The 17,736-nt window shown below is 36.5% G+C and overlaps 1 long non-coding RNA gene across 1 annotated transcript in view; it reads left to right on the top strand.

The window, feature by feature from the left end:
* Positions 1-2,417, top strand: part of LOC141312712 (uncharacterized) — an 11,508-nt gene extending 9,091 nt beyond the window's left edge. The window contains exons 4-5 of the long non-coding RNA XR_012349257.1: positions 1,935-2,065; positions 2,288-2,417. This is a non-coding gene — a long non-coding RNA (uncharacterized lncRNA). The remainder of the gene's footprint in view (positions 1-1,934; positions 2,066-2,287) is intronic.
* The last annotated feature ends 15,319 nt before the right edge of the window (positions 2,418-17,736 follow it).

Genomic DNA, 17,736 nt, shown 5'->3' with positions numbered 1-17,736 from the left:
TTCCCTCAAATATATGCATACAGCACTTCATGTTTTGCCATTTCTTCCAAGTAAACATGGGCGGAAAAAAGAGTATTGTCTGTCTCGTTTTTCATGACGTTGTGTTTCCAAGCAATACCATTGTCAAATGTGTTAAATCAGAAGGGTGTATTTATTAAAGATTACAAAGAAATGACAGGACCTCGTATGACAAAAGGTGATTACATAAAATAAAAACAGCACAAATGGATATCGTTACCTCTACGTACTCATTTTGTGTCAAACTGAATATGTAGCAAAATTAGGTAAAATAGTTCTTATCTTAAATAGCAGTAGCACAATCTTAAATCCTGGGCGCGAAGTGTGTTCACAAACGCGTCACCAACACAGACACTTTCCATGCATGCTATTGGATGAAGGCATCAAATACGTCATGCAGGTCGGACCCCGCACGTAGTTGCTTGCGCTATTCGCCGGGAAAATAACCTGGAGAAAGTTATCGATATTATAGTAATGGACAAAGTGTGTGAGTGGCAACAATTTTTATTTACTTTGTTGAAAAGCGTAGCGGTTACATATAAAAAACTGGGTTATCCCTCACCACAGATCGTTTGAAAACACGAAATCTCCACTCGGCCCACCGTCTACTAACCCTAATTTACTAAAAGCCAGTTTTGGTACCATATGGCACACACATGGTTCATACAGTCGGATTCTGTTTGAATCATTTACACACTGCTGTGCTCAATCTTAAACACTTGGAACTTTTCTACCTTTCTAATGATACAGTCTGAGTTAGATTTTTTTTCTCTTTTTTGAGATATTGTTAAAGAACATGAATATATTGACCAAAAACAACACATGAGACAAGTACTGCACCTTGATGAAAGTATTTGTTTCTCACCATGTTGTAAAATCCTTCAGTACATCATTGCAATAAGGCTGCGTTTTGCACTGAAAATCAGCACATATTCTAAATACAATATAGTACATAAATGTTTGTGGAGAAAAAAACACCTTAGCACCATCTCTTATTGTAGCTGGATATGGGCACTTTGTCCACATTACAGCCAATGTCCTTCCTCGCAAGACAGCAAGGGAAGAATTTTCTCGAATGACTCCATCCTTGCCCAGACTCGGCTTCTATTAGGTTACAGTCCTCCTCCATTGCTTGAATGAGGGGTATAACATACAGTCAGAGATCATAAACCTTCCACTGCTATGCATAAGAGAAAAGGAAAATAAGGGAGAGTGTTGTGGGAGGTACTGTAATGATGGAAAAAGTTTCTGGTTGCTTTAGTCCAATACCTAGTCTGACCAATAATTAGTCTGTCTAAAAATGTGAGTGTGTGCTCTGTATTGTTAAAAACCCATTTTTGTCATGCCAGTGTAATGAGCCCATTCTGTGTGATTACAGCATATAGTGATGTTCCCACAGCGTTGGTCATTCAGGTCATTCAAAATAACTTTGTGACAAAAGATGTTTCTCCCTATTCCTCTTCCTCTTTCTGCAACACTGCCTTTCAGTTTTGTTGAAAACAAAAATTCACCTGTTGCCTTTTTATAGTGCTTACACCTTGATTGTTGAGTTTACAGTTAAGCACCTAAGTGTCTACACACCTGATAGCCATGTTTGATCAATTGGTTCATATGTGTAGTATTTTGGAAAGCAGTGTCTTAAAATGGCAAAGAAGTGGCATCATGTCAGATTTCTGTGTCTAATGTAGAGAAGTGTATTTAGTGTCTTGCAAAACAATATGTGTGGTGTTTTGTAAAAAGTGTGAGGCTGAGAATGTTCTTATAGTTGTGTAGATTTGGGCTGAGGTTTTGCTCCTTGGGTGTCAGGTTTCACTAACTGTGTTATTTTTAATTTTAGTGTGTTAGCAATCATGAAAAACTGTAAATGATTATATTCATGTTTATTATTCAAATCTATTTTTTTTTTTTTGCACAAGTTGGATAGGTTTAGGACAGGGGTGTCCAAACTTGGCCCTGGAGGGAACTTGGTCTGATGTCTGGAAGCTGCCTCAACACAAGCCTGGAAGTTTTCTAGTGTGCATAGTAAGACCTTAAGACGCTGGTTCAGGTGTGTTGGGGTTGGAGCCAAAATAATTAACCTGATATAAAAGTCAGAAGATGTCTATGAAATGTATAATATACTGAAACAAATATGTCTGTGGACATATGTTGTATTGGTATCTTTAAGTAGACAAAGCACACACACTGACAACATGAACAAGTAACTAACTAACTCAATGTCCTTTTTTCAAAGTGTAATTGACGTTATTTAATTCATTGCATCGTCCAGGAATTCAGTGTCTCCATCCACACTTTCTTCTGGCTCCGGGGGTGCTACAGCCAGAAGTGGATCCAGCAATTCCCCACTCTGACCTGGATCCAAGGATGCCCCTCCTTTAACTGGATCAGGTGATTCCACATCTTGTTGTGGATTCTAGGGATGCTTGATCCTGTGCTTCCTCATTGGTAGGTGAAGTCAGGCATTTTATGCTTAGGACTTGCTTTTAAACATGCCGTACTCTCAGTTGCAACGGTAGTTGCTTCACTAAATCATCTGGATTGCCTGCATAGAAGTGGGCTGGCACAACATAATCATCCAGCCCACTGTAAAGTAGGATAAGGGTGTTGTTTTTTTATTACAGTGTATTTAACATATTTTTTAATGAATTTTGATATTTTTATGTATCTTATGAATTTAATTAATTATAATAAATGTATTTAAATGAACTTGTTTTTACTGAATTAACTGTATTACATTTTTAAATGATCTTGTTTCTAATGAAGATATTTATTTGTATATAGTACTTTATGTATATATTTATTATAATGCATATATCCAAATTTTAAATTAATTTTATTGAACATGTTTTAATGAATTTAGTATAATATTGTATTTAAATTCACTTGTTTTTAATGATCATGTGTATTTGTATTTTATATTCATTTATTCATTACTAATTAAGAATGTATTTATTTATTTATTTATAATAATGCATGTATTCAATTTATTTTAAATAAATTATTCTGAACTTGTTTTTAATGAATTTAGTTCGTTATTTGCAATACATCAATTATTACAATAAACTTTACAGTAAAATCTAATTGGCTCAAGTTGCTGGTAAGTATAATCACATAGATAGATTTAATATAATTTTAAATGAATATAACTGTAATTGAATTTTTTTTTTTTTTTAGGTTATAGTTAATTTATATGATATAATCAATAATTCCATTTCTTTATTTAAATTCAACTTTACTGGATGGTTACAGTGAATAGCTTATAATAATACATCAAACTAATAAGAGCACAGTTATTGTGTAAAGGCTGGCAAATGAGACCCTGGAACTCTGCATAACTAATGAGCTGTCAATCATTCTGGATTCATCCGTCCACCAGCGGTCCTTGCTTCAGGTGAGTACCGAAAGATTTCTGAGGTAATTTTTCAATCAAAGATTATCTAAATACGTGTGGAGCAATGAATTTTAAGTAGTTAAACTTATTTATTTGAAAATAAGTATTTTGTTATGAATAAATGTTAATTTCCGCTAAGTTTTACGATAATTCGTCCCGTGAGGGAACTATATGTGATGTGTTTACGTTTCTGTCTGGCATCTAATCCTTATCCTTTTGTCGAAAACATTAACTGATGTGATCAGTGTTCGTTATTTGATGGATAATCCGGTAGAAAACGCCAATTTTTATATAAAATGAGCCTCAGATGTATACATTCAGGAAAAAAATAAGTTACCGCCCTTACGGTTGTAACGTTAACTATGCAACGTCCCTCAGGACTTTTAGCCCAAAAATCGGTACAGCTGGACAAATATTGATGGTTTGTCATATATTTACTTCACATTTATTTTGAGAGCAGTATTATTTTACCAAAATAAAGGTAATGTGAGCATTATGAATACTTGACGCCTGACGGAAAGGCCGCGCCGGCTCCGCCATCGCATCTTATTATAAAACACGGCGGAGCTGGACGTCGCCGGTGTGGTCACACTCCTAGAAAATAATGTGTATTCGTTTTAAAGACGTGGCGCGATCCTGCGGTTTTCGTCCGGTGTGTCGTGAATCACACATGTGGCTTAGCTGCATAAAATACAGGTAACGTTATTGACGTGTTGACTGATGCAATATGGAAACAAACAGCCGATGGCAACAATATATGGTATGTCATTCCTATTTTTATAAGAATAACGCGTATATCTAATGCAATGGACATAGCCCTTATCAATGTGTATTATAATATGAAATATGTTGCCTCATTCTGTAACACAAAGCCTAAATCAGATCAAAAAATATAAGTTATTTCAAACAGTTAATGACTTTTTAAGTGAGCTTTGAGATAAAACATAGTATTAATATAATAATCATGTATTGATGCTCACATTTTTACTGCAAAAGCAACTAAGGCTACTTACCAGACAAGCTTCATAATGCCACTTAGTTATTTTTAATGAATAGAAGCTCATGTCATACCTGTATTATTTGACCTATTTTTCTATTTTCCTTGTGTGCAAACAAACTTATATAAGTTATTTTTGCTTTTCTCTCTGCATCTTTGGTTGGCGATCATTGCATCTCAGTATTTGCATCTATGCTAAGCATTTCTCAAAATGTAACTTGTGTGCCGTAGATCTTATTTATTTATTTTTAGGTTGTTGTCATCTTTCCCCCTCCTCCCTACTTCCAACTGGTCAAGTAGGTTATTGTTGTTGCTGCTGCTGCTGCTGCTTTGTAAGTATTTGATTGACAGCCAGACAGATAATTATGTACTTGCATTTAGTTTTCATGGCTAAAATTTACCTTCATTAGATCAGTTCTAAATTGTATAAAAGTAGAATGGTCTGCAGAGATGAAGATGATTTTTTTTTCTTACATTCACCTTTATTTGTTGCTGTTTTGTACCTATATTGTAGATCAGTATAAACAGTACATATATAAAAAAAATTCATTTTCATAAGATTTTGATAAGTCATTAATAATTTTGGATTATTAACTGTGACTGTGCAGCGTTATTCTACACATATCTATACATACACATGTGGCTGTGTAATGTCTGACCCTTATATTAGTGAATCATGTAAGTGATTTCTTATTTTTCTCCCTTTTGCTTGTCTGTATATCTGCGGTAAGTTATCTTTTTAGGTGATTGTCTGGCAGTAACTGACTTGTTAGTATTTGCATTTAGAATAGAGGTGTAACGGTACGTGTATTCATACCGTGTGATTCACGGGGAAACTTGAAATGCAAGTGATCATCCCTATTCCCTACTTTCAAAGAAAGTCAGAGCCCTTGGAGTGGAGACTTTGGAGTGAGCAGGGCACATGAGTTTGGAATACACTTGGCAAAGGGAGCATACATTTTATATTTTTATAATTAAAAAAGGTTTTATATTATTTAATTATAATTAAAAATGTGTATATAATATATAAACGCACACACACATATATATACATATATATTATACTGCCATTAAAATGGTGACATCTGCTGAAGGACACCATGCTGTGTTGTCACAGGAATATGCCAGCTGAAGGTAATGAGGAAATTATGAATTTCCCCATGAACCATACGATACAAACACACGTACCGTTTCACCCCTAATTTATAATAGCTATCTATATCAGCATATTTCTCAAAATGTAAGACACTTTTTTTCCACAAAGTGAATAACATTTGATGGTGGTTGATTACACCTGATCTATTTATTTTATAGGTTGTGTTGTCTTCCTCCTTCCTCCCTTTTGCCAAGTGTGGCCATAGGCACCTTCTTCTCAAGGTAATTTATGTATTCACTTTCACCTAATTAATACTCGGAACAATTACATGGTTTGTTCCATTTTTGTTTTGGAGAATTTGAATCACAAAGACTAGCTATTTATTTATTTTCATGTATTCATAGGGTTGAGGCTGCGTTGGCTGTCTTTGCAAGTAACATACACAGCATGCTAATTGGACACAGACATATTTTGATTAATGCATAATTCCACATGTTTTATAAGCTTTAAGTAGACATTGTTGTCTATGATATTATGAGATTTGACACATTTAGCCATTAGTTAAAAATTATTAGGGCTGGGTATTGACTTTTTAATTGATTCTCATTTTGATGAAACCATATTGATTATTAAATTCCAAGAATCAATTAGTCTGTTTTCACTTAATGAATAGAACATTGTACCGCAACTCCCATCCAATAAATTACATTAAGCTTTGTGCTTTGTTAATTTTGATATACAAGTTTTAGTTTTAAAATTCTTTTCATTGTATTATAATATTTAAATAATAAATACAGGGCTGTACTATAACTTTTCTTGCTAGGAGCAGTTGTGAAACTTAAAAAAAATTTAGGAGCACAGTCAACATTTCTGGAGCACATTCTAAACAATAATCAAAAAATCAGATAAAAAATTAACCTTTATGAATTTTGATTAAATCCTTCAAGTTTTTATGACAGCCACCATTTAAATGTTTATATTCCAAAAACAAAGTGCACATAATGCAATTTGAGTGTTTGTATACAAATTAGTTCATTTTAACCTTTATAATGTATAAGGTTAAAATTTTACCTTACATAGTACCCAATATAATAATGTAGTTCCAACTGACTCTCTGTATATTTTACAGCATCAGTGGAGTTTTTCACATGTACTGTACGTGGTAGATCTCCAAAATAATCAATATTAAATGTTATTGCATTGGAAATCAACTTAAATCGCAAGCTTGTGAATCTGAATTGAATAAAATCTAATAAAATTGTTTAATTTGTTTCAAAACCCAGCCCTAAAAATTATACTGAAATTATTACTGGAAAGTTCATGTAAATGTGTTGAGAAAAAAAACAAGCTTTCATTGCTTAAATGAACAGCTTGATTTGTGAGATGTGAACAAAACTGATGTCTTTTTTTCCTACAGTAGACTGGACATCTTATTCCATTTATGTAAGAACTATTTTTAAATTTAACCTAAAATGCTGTTAATTTATACAAATGCAGTTTAATCATATGTTGAAAATATGTTGATTATGGTATTTTGTATTTATTTGTCATTACACTGTCTCCCCTCTGTACAGTAAGTAATCATTTTAGAAATAATTTTATTTGAATTGTCTAGTATCATTATTATTATTATTATTATTATTATTATTATTATTATTATTATTATTATTATTACTACTGTTATTATTTTAGGAAAACTAACTGTTTACTGTTTAGTTTTAATTAAGTGCAATTGTGATACGATCTAAGAAAGCCCAACACGTGGTTCAAGTCCTTTTCAAAACTGAATTTGTTTTGTCCAAAGCTTGAACGTAACAAAAGTTATGGCTAGTTTGTCCTCTAGACCTCTGAAGATGGCTGATAGCTGTGATTTTCAGAATTGAATTTTGAGAAAACGGGTTTAAAGTGAGGCAATGAAAATAGAAACACAATAGTCTAGTATCGCAAGTAAAAATCACTGTGATAAAATACTTATTTTAGTCACTGTACATGATGTAAAAGATACAAAATGAAATATATATGAAATATGAAAATGGTCAGGACAGGAGTGCTGTAGACAAATTCTCAGCCAGGTGAGAATTATAGATTATATTAATTTGATGTAACTTTCTAAATGTTCTCTCCATATTACAAGAGCTTGTCACTCAGTGATATGACGCTTCATCTGGCAATGAATCGCTATTTTTTTGCACTAAACAAGTGAATTTTTCCAAGATATTTTCAGACATGATAGACAAGATGTTATAGAATAATATTTGAATGAAAACCTAATTCTGACTAAAAAAAATTACATTCAAACTATTTTTCGAATTTCCTGAAAACGTCCCAGCATGACATCCGATGGGTTTTCCAAGATCGCATCACAATTTTGTATATGCCGATTTCTGTAAAGAATGTAATTAACTTTTTTTTGTGTGTGTGTGTGTGTGTGTGTCTGTCTGTCTGTCTCTGTGTGTGTACTTTACTATCCTTTCCTGTCCTGTCCTATCTATGCCTTTATATCCAATTTCATTCTAACTTTTATCTTGCTTTAATCTCTCTCTCGCCCATTCTATTCTTTCTCTTCAAAACAAAACTAACTGGCTGCTGCTTTGCTTGCTGCTTTGCTTGCTCGCACCCCAAATCCAATCTTACCCAACGCATGATCCAACACGCACTTGCAAGCTTGCTAATGCATCTTTGAAAATTAAAGAGCCAGAACCACCCCATGCTATTTTGAAACCCAAAATCTCTTTGAAAAACAAAAACTTGAAACTTGAAATATTTGACTTTGAAAAGCTTGACTTGACTTTGAAAAGCTCGACTTGACTGTGAAAATTTTGACTGTGGAAAAAATTTCAAACCCAGGTGAGAACAGTTAACTACAGATTCAGAAAGGGTGAAAGAGAAATTTCCAGATTTCACTACGTTGGAATTTCAACTCTTATAAAGTACACAAACATTTTTGATTAATCTTACTGCACATTAATTCATTTACTAGTGTTATACATTAACTGTTACAGTACTGTTATATATACTCTTTTTGTATAACACATATTGACTTCTCTGTATATCTGATTACAAAATAAGCATTATCTTTGTTCTATTTCAGCTATCAGAGAATTTCAATATCCATTACTAAGACATATTTGCTTGATTTCCAGTACTGAAACATCACCATGCCAAGAAAAGGAAAGAGGAGTCAATCTCAGAAACAACGCAGAAAGCTAGAATCTTCATTGGGCACCAGTAACAGTACCAACTCTGTATCAGGTATGAGTGACGAAAACCCATACGTGCTGTCTGTCAAAGCGTCTCACTGTCAGTCCGATGCAAGATACAGTGTGTACTCTAGAGGCCGTCAGTGTACTTGCAATTCCTTAATGTTCCTAGCAGTCCATAATGAACGAAATGAGCTACAGAGTTTCGATTTAGATGGTGTTTTACAGAAAGGTGATGCAGTTTACACTAGCGTCAAACAAGCTCTGCAGAAAAAAAGAAAATTTGTGGTTAATTTTTTAAATTTTGATGAGCTACCAAAGACAATTAAGACAAACTCTCGCTGCTACAACATCCTTAAACATCCCCAGAAGTTTGGATTTCTGAGAGATACACCTGCACTAGGCGACTATGAAAATCTTGAGAATACTTTGCAATGTCTCCAAGCTGATGTGAGTGATGCTTTGCTGTTGTGTGGAGGCTTATGTATCGCTGTATTCAGAGATCGATCAGGGAGATTTGGTTATTTTGATCCTCACTGCAGATCAATATATGGAATGCCTGCTGATGAAGGCACGGGTACGGCTGTATTTCTTACGTTTCATCGATTGCAGGATCTCGCAGACAGGCTTTATATATTGTTTCAAGGGTGTTTTGATTTGAGAGACCAGGAAGAGTTTGAGCTGCTGCCTGTGTCATTCATTAGCAGGATGACTAAAAGCTGTGAACATTCTGAAGTCTGCCGTGACCTTGAACATGATGTGCAACCATCTGTCTCATTTGAGAACATAGCTCTGTCAAGCGATGAACAATGCTCATCTGCTGATGCCTCACAACGCTGTGTTCAAGTCCAAGATCCATTTCAGCAACTATCCGAGACTGTTGTTAGCGGAGCCACATCAACAAATAAACAAGCTTACCTGATTTATCAAGATAAACCGGAAGTTCCAACTACCGTTGCTCAGAATCGAGATGAATCTAAATATGTACCATTGAGTGAACTTTCTCATAACATGCCGTCAACAGATCAAGTGGCATTGTCAGCTCCAAATCACCTTAAATTACAAAACACAATTAAGCAGGCAGAAAAACTGAGCAAGACTCAAAAGCGAAAGTCTTATTGTAAAAAATGGCACAAAGAAATGGCTCAGAGGCAAGATGTTTATGATAAAAAACAGACTGTACGTAAAGTCTATGATTATAAAACAAATAGTGAATTCAGACAAAGACATAACCAAGCCTTGAAGAAAAAATATTGGAACAATATTGTTTATAGAGAAAAACACAAACAAGCAATGAAAAACAAATATAAAAATATTAATGAATTCAGAGAGAGAAAAAAGTCTTCAGCAATTAACAAGTACAGGATTAATGAACAATACAGAAGGGGGAAAAAGTGCTATGCAATAAGCAGCTATAGAAATAATGAAAAGTACAGAGGGAAGAAAAAGAGTAAAATAACCTTAAATTACAGGAATAATGAACAATTCAGGGAGAGACAAAAAAATTATATTACTCGAAATTACAGGAATGATGAACAATTCAGGGAGAGACAAAAAGATCACATTATTCAAAAGTATAGGAATGATGAACAATTCAGGGAGAGACAAAAAAATTATATTACTCGAAATTACAGGAATGATGAACAATTCAGGGAGAGACAAAAAGATCACATTATTCAAAAGTATAGGAATGATGAACAATTCAGGGAGAGGCAAAAAGATCACATTATTCAAAAGTATAGGAATGATGAACAATTCAGGGAGAGGCAAAAAGATCACATTATTCAAAAGTATAGGAATGATGAACAATTCAGGGAGAGGCAAAAAGATCACATTATTCAAAAGTATAGGAATGATGAACAATTCAGGGAGAGGCAAAAAGATCACATTATTCAAAAGTATAGGAATGATGAACAATTCAGGGAGAGGCAAAAAAGCTACGCAATTCGAAATTACAGGGACAATGCTAAATACAAGGAACACCATAAGACAAATCTTGTTGACAGATATCTAAAAGATAAGATTTTTAGGCAAAGGCAAAAGGACCATTATACAAACCGATGTAAAAGTGATCCTAATTTCTATGAAAAAATGAAGAACATTTTTAAGCAACGTTATCACTGTGATGCATATTTTAGGGCTCGTCAGAAAGAATATTATTTATTCAAATCTAAAACAAAAATGTCTGCACTTATGGTACTTCACAAAATACGTTGTGCAGATCACATACAGCGCAAATACAAAAAAATGCATCTGATGCACTGTCAGAGAGGAACATTAAAAGATAGCCAGCCTGAAATAGTACAAGATCCAGGCATGTTGAGAGCTTTAAATATTTTCAGAGATGTTATAAAACAGGGGCCAACTTATGTCTGCACATGCTGTGCCAGGGCACTCTTCTCCAATCAAGTGCGTAAATGTGAAGTGTGTAATTATCAAAAAAATCCAACTGTTGTTTCTCTTTGCTTGACTGGAAACTATGTTCACATCTGCTCTGACTGCCCTGATCCGTGTGCATTGGAACACATGAAAACAGAGTGGATCTGTCACTGCTGTCATACAACACTTTTGAGGGGTCTAATGCCAGATATCGCTGTAGTCAACAATCTTCAGTTCACTCCCATCCCTCCAGAACTGTGTGATTTGAATATTCTAGAAAGACACGTAATTGCAAAGTACATTCCCTTTGCAAAAATTTTAACACTTCCTAAAGGCCAACAGAGAGCTATCAAGGGAGCTGTCATTTCTGTTGCATCTGAAGTAGAAACAACTGTAAATTGTTTACCCAGACCCAGAAGTGAATCACAGCTGCTTACAGTGAAATTGAAAAGACGCCTGTGCTACCAAGGTCACTATCAGTTTCAGACTTTGAACATGCATAAGGTTTTATCAGCTTTAAGAAAACTAAAAGAAATCCATTCAGAATATAAAGATATTGTCATCAATGCAGAACTGTCAGAAGAAGAAATGTTCAATGAGCATGAACAGTCTACAGATGACATCATTGCTCCTGATGAGGGCATGGATATTGACCGCAGCCAAAATGAGAACACTGGACAACAGATCAATGGGAATGAACACGATGATTCAAGTGATGACCCAGAGAATACTGCAGAAGAACAATCAAGAGGCCTTGCTTTGGATACATGCCTTCAGCCCCCAGATCTTGGTCAGCAGCTGTTGTCGTATGATGATGGGATATTCTGCATTGCCCCAGCAGCAAAAAACAGTCCTGTAAGCATTTTTAAAATTCGAAATTTGGAATCGATGGCCTTCCCAGTTCTGTTTTCTAATGGAAAAAATACCTTTGATGAGCCCAACAGAGCAACACATATTTCCCCCAGCAGGTACTTTAACACAAGGCTATTCTCTATTGACAATCGTTGTGCACAAGATACAAGCTACATCTTCTTTGCACAGTTTGTCACTGAAATGCACATGGCCACATCTAGTATGTCTATCCAACTGAGGAAAGCAAAACCCATGACCCGTGATGGACGCAGAATAAACTGTTCACTGCTGCAAGACAAACAGGAGTTAGAAAAGCTTGTGAATAATAAGGAGGCTACACGTTTCATGCAACCATTAAGAGGGACTCCAGCATACTGGGAGAAAACACTGCGTGATTTGTTTGCTATGATGAGGCAGCTGGGCACTCCCACATTTTTCTGTACATTTAGTGCTGCTGAGATGAGATGGCCTGAAGTGATAAATGCTATTAAAGCACAACAAGGTGAAACTGTGAACTTTGCTGATTTAGACTGGTCTGAAAAATGTGAAATCCTCAGGAGCAACCCAGTCACAGCCATGCGGATGTTTGAAAAACGTGTTGAAGCCTTATTGAGAGATCTAATCATGTCACCTGCTCGACCTATCGGTGAGGTAATTGACTTTTTTTACAGAGTAGAATTCCAGTTACGTGGCTCTCCACACATTCATTGCTTATTTTGGGTGAAAGATGCACCAGAGTTTGAAAAAGATCAAGATCAGGATGTTTGTGATTTCATTGATAAATACATTTCATGCAAATTACCAGACCCAGACAAAGACCAAGAACTGCACAGAATTGTAAGTGAAGTGCAGATGCATAGCCGTAGTCACTCCAAATCTTGTAGAAAGAACAAGAAGCATTGCAGGTTTGGATTTCCTAAACCACCCATTAACAGAACCACGATAACCCGCCCCAGACCTCCTCCAGTAGATCAGTCTGATGAAGAGAATGGACCAGAGAAAAGAGATTATGCCAGTGTTGCAAAAGAACAGCTTCAGAAGGTGTGGGATCTACTGAATGACTCAAATCAGAATTTTGAAACCATTACACAGCTTCTTAATCAAGTAAACATGACTTATGAACAGTATGAGAAACATATTGAGGCTATGTCTACATCAAGTTTAATAGTTATGGAGAGACGACCACAGGACTGCTGGGTCAATGGCTACAATCCAATGTTGTTAAGAGCTTGGAATGCAAACATGGACATACAGTTCATTCTGAACCCCTACAGCTGCATCATGTACATGCTCTCGTACATTTCAAAAGCTGAACATGAGATGAGTGATTACCTGAAGAGAGTGATAAAAGACTCAAGCCATGATAACCTGTCAGAACGTGAGTGCATGAAGCAGGTCATGAATGCCTATTCAAAGAACAGAGAGGTCAGCGCTCAAGAGGCAGTCGCTCGCACATGCAGTCTGAAATTGAAATCAACATCACGTGCTGTCATTTTCATACCTACTGATGACAACGCTGTAAAGATGAGTTTACCAATTAAGTACTTGCAGACTATGGATGATGACGTAGAGAATGTGTGGATGAAAGGATTGCCAGACAAGTACAAGGCCAGACCAAACAGACCTGAATTTGAGAACATGTGCATGGCTGAATTTGCAAGTGAATACCGCATTGTTTATGGAAGACAGAAAAAGGGTAAACATGTTTTGCCACTTCAACAAAACATGGGACACATACAGAAAAGAACAAGGGGAAAGCCTGCTGTCATTAGATTTGCTCGTTTTTCACAGCAGAAAAACCCAGAAAAATTCTATGGAACTCTTCTAAAACTTTACCTGCCATATCGCAGAGATGAACAGCTGAAGTCCACGAGATTCCCAACATATGAATCATTTTATTCATTTGCTTCAGTAAAACTACCAGGCACAGGTGAACTGCAGCGTGTCTTTAACATTGTAAATGAAAACCGTGAGAAATATGAAAAACATAATGAGGCAATAGAAAAGGCAATTGAGGATTTTGAACAGAATGGTCCAATTGAAGATGCATGGACTACACTGGCACCGGCAAATGAACTGATCAGATTGGAGAGCATTATGGAACGTGAACCCACTGATCCTAATGAAGTGAATGAGCAAGAAGACATTCCTGAATACACAGCATCTACCTCTGTCAGTAACACAGCTATGCCACTCATGGAAGCTGCTCAACTAAATCATGCACAGATTCGCAAAATGTATCAGAGCTTGAATCAAACACAAGCTTCCATATTTTATGCTGTGCGAGACTGGTGCAAAAGATGTGTTTCTGGTGAAAGGCCACAACCATTTCTGTATTTTTTGAATGGAGGAGCCGGAGTTGGTAAATCACACGTTATTAAATCTATTTATGCAGAAGCATCCAAAATCCTGCGTAGGCTTCCATGCATGCGAGAGCATACTGACATTTCACAGCCTACTGTTCTTTTAACTGCATTTACAGGCACTGCAGCCTTTAACATCTCAGGTAAAACACTGCACTGTCTTTTGAAACTCCCAAGAAGCTTGAAGCCTCCATACCAAGGCCTCGGAAACAGCTTGGATGAAATGAGGGCAGACCTTTCTAATGCACACATTTTAATTATTGATGAAATATCAATGGTGTCAAAACAGTTGTTTGCCTATGTGAACTGGAGACTGCAGCAGATAAAAGGAAACCAGAAACCTTTTGGTGGATTGTCCGTACTCGCTGTTGGTGATTTTTTTCAGCTGCCACCACTAGGAAGAGCAAAACCACTGTGTGTCTATGAGGACCATGTGTTGGATTTCTGGAAAGATAATTTTCAAATGATAACACTGACACAGATAATGAGGCAGAGAGATGATCTCGCATATGCTGAGCTGCTCAACCGTCTGAGGGTGAAACAGAAGCATGAGAAACTGACTGATGCAGACCAGCGCATGTTAGAAGCTGTCATAAGATCCTCCCCAGAACAGTGTCCTACAGATGCATTACACATCTATGCAACCAACAAGGAAGTAGACAATCACAACACTGAAGCCATATCATCACACTTTTCTGATATTATCAACATTGATGCCCATGACTACAAAAAAGATCCAAGAACAGGTGAAATGAAAAGGCAAGCTGCACCATTTAAAGGAGACAAACGTGATCTTATTGACACATTACAGATTGCTATTGGTGCACGAGTGATGCTTACTAGAAATATTGATGTAGAAGATGGACTAGTTAATGGTACTTTTGGCAATGTGGCAAAAATAAAAACAGCTCAGACTCAAGGTGGTGTTTCTGTTGTTCAATCAGTTGGTCTTCATCTAGATAATGTAACTGCTGGACAGAAACATCGCAACAAAGCACCTGATGGAGATGACAATATTGTCTATATTGAGAGGTCAGAGGAAACATTGAAAAGAAAAGGGACAGTCAGAAGGCAATTTCCCATGAAGCTTGCTTTTGCATGCACCATCCATAAAGTCCAAGGAATGACAACTGATTGTGCTGTCGTATCTCTAAAGCACATATTTGAATCAGGCATGGCATATGTTGCACTCAGCAGAACAACATCACTCAGCGGACTGCACATTACTGACTTTGATGAAAAGAAAATTTTCTGTGATCCAGAAATAAGTGCCTCCTTAGAGAACATGCCAAAAGCAGATTTCCACAATGTCCAACCCATCCTACACATTGCACAGGTCTCAAAAATAAGTACAGCTCTTAAAATCATTCATCATAACACAGAGGGGCTGGAGTGTCATATGGATGATTTGAAATGCCATCATGAACTTTTATTGGCTGATGTTTTGTGTCTCACTGAAACACACCTATCAGGCTCAGTGGTTCCTGCACATCTCCAGCTAGATGGTTACACTATGTACAAACGCAACAGACATGCATCCTACTCAAACTATGTCCATTTGGCAAACAAGAATGGTGGTGGAGTGGCCATTTATGTGAAGAACAGCTTTCAAGTCTCTCCTCTGATGTACATCCAGAATGTTACTGACTTGGAATATTTGGTTTTGAAGATAGAAGCCCCCAAACAAGCACTTCTTGCCGTTATCTACAGACCACCCAGTTACAATTTAGCAAACTTTTTGGCAAACCTGAATGCCCTACTGACATCTCTGGAGATCATGGATTTCAAACCTGTTATAGTGTGTGGAGACTTAAATGAAGATCAACTGTCTCATTGCAACAAACCTATTCTCAATTTGTTTGAAGATAAAGGATACACACAGCTAATCAGCACTGGGACAACTGAAAACAACACTCTTCTGGATCCTGTGTTCATAAGTGGTGCACAATCAAACATCAGAGCAGGAGTACTACAAACATATTACAGCTATCATGATCCTGTGTATTGTGTTTTAGAATAGATACATCACATACAAAAAGAAACTACATAGATCTCTCATACAACACCTCTGTAACTTTATTTTATAATTTCAAGAAATAATAACACTAATACTAATGCAAATAAATTCAGTATATGACTAAAATTGCAACATTTTGTGTCTACTTCTTGTGTGCCTGTGTGTGTGAATGTGTTAAATAGGGAAGGTGTGTGTGTGTGTGTGTGTGTGTGTGTGTGTGTGTGTGTGTGTGTGTGTGTGTGTGTGTGTGTGTGTGTGTGTGTGTGTGTGCATGTATGAGTGTGTTAGATAAAGAATGAATGGAGAGTGAATGTCCTTTCCAAGGATCGCCACCTTGACGTGGTGGAAAGGCTTGTGTGTTCCAGTGATCCCAACAGTATGTCATTCTGGACTGTTTTACTTCAGTTTGTCATGCTTAAGGGTGAGGTTCCAGACTAAGTGCGATCCAAATGGGCAAAAATTGAATAAAATTTTATTTTAAGCATAATTACTTGAGTTTGTCTTTCTTGATCATTTTATAACAATAAAAAAATCTGTCCATTTGTTAAAAGTGTGTTGCTATGCGGTTGCTAAGGTACCCATGGTGGTTGCTAAGGTGTTGCTATGCAGTTGCTAAGGTACCCATGGTGGTTGCTAAGGTGTTGCTATGCAGTTGCTATGGTACCCGGGGTGGTTGCTAGGGTGTTGCTATGTGGTTGATAAGGTACCCAGGGTGGTTGCTAAGGTGTTGCTATGCGGTTGCTAGGGTACCCGGGGTGGTTGCTAAGGTGTTGCTATGCGGTTACTAGGGTACCCAGGGTGGTTACTAGCATGTTTCTAGCATGTTGCTAGCATGATTAGCTAGTTGCTAGCATCATTTTAGTATGACTAGCAAGTTGCTAGCATGACTAGCAAGACACTAGCGTGATTTTAGGATGATTCTAGCATGACTAGCAAGTTACTAGCATGATCCTAGCACGACTAGCAAGTCACTAGCATGATTCTAGCATGACTAGCAAGTCGCTAGCAAGATTTTAGCATGACTAGCAAGTCACTAGCATGATTCTAGCATGACTAGCAAGTCGCTAGCAAGATTTTAGCATGACTAGCAAGTCGCTAGCATGATTTTAGCATGACTAGCAAGTCGCTAGCAAGATTTCAGCATGACTAGCAAGTCGTTAGCATGATTTTAGCATGACTAGCAAGTTACAAGCATGATCCTAGCATGACTAGCAAGTCACTTGCATGATTCTAGCATGACTAACAAGTTACTAGCATGATTTTAGCATGACTAGCATGTCACTAGCATGATTTTAACATGACTAGCAAGTCACTAGCATGATTTTAACATGACTAGCAAGTCGCTAGCATGTCACTAACATGATTTTAGCATGACTAGCAAGTCACTAGCATGTTTTAGCAAGACTAGCAAGTCACTAGCATG

The sequence above is a fragment of the Garra rufa genome, unplaced genomic scaffold (assembly GCF_049309525.1).
Source record: "Garra rufa unplaced genomic scaffold, GarRuf1.0 hap1_unplaced_004, whole genome shotgun sequence".
Lineage (NCBI taxonomy): Eukaryota > Metazoa > Chordata > Actinopteri > Cypriniformes > Cyprinidae > Garra > Garra rufa.
Note: the sequence above shows the minus strand (reverse complement) of the source record. Positions and strands in the feature narration are given on the sequence as shown.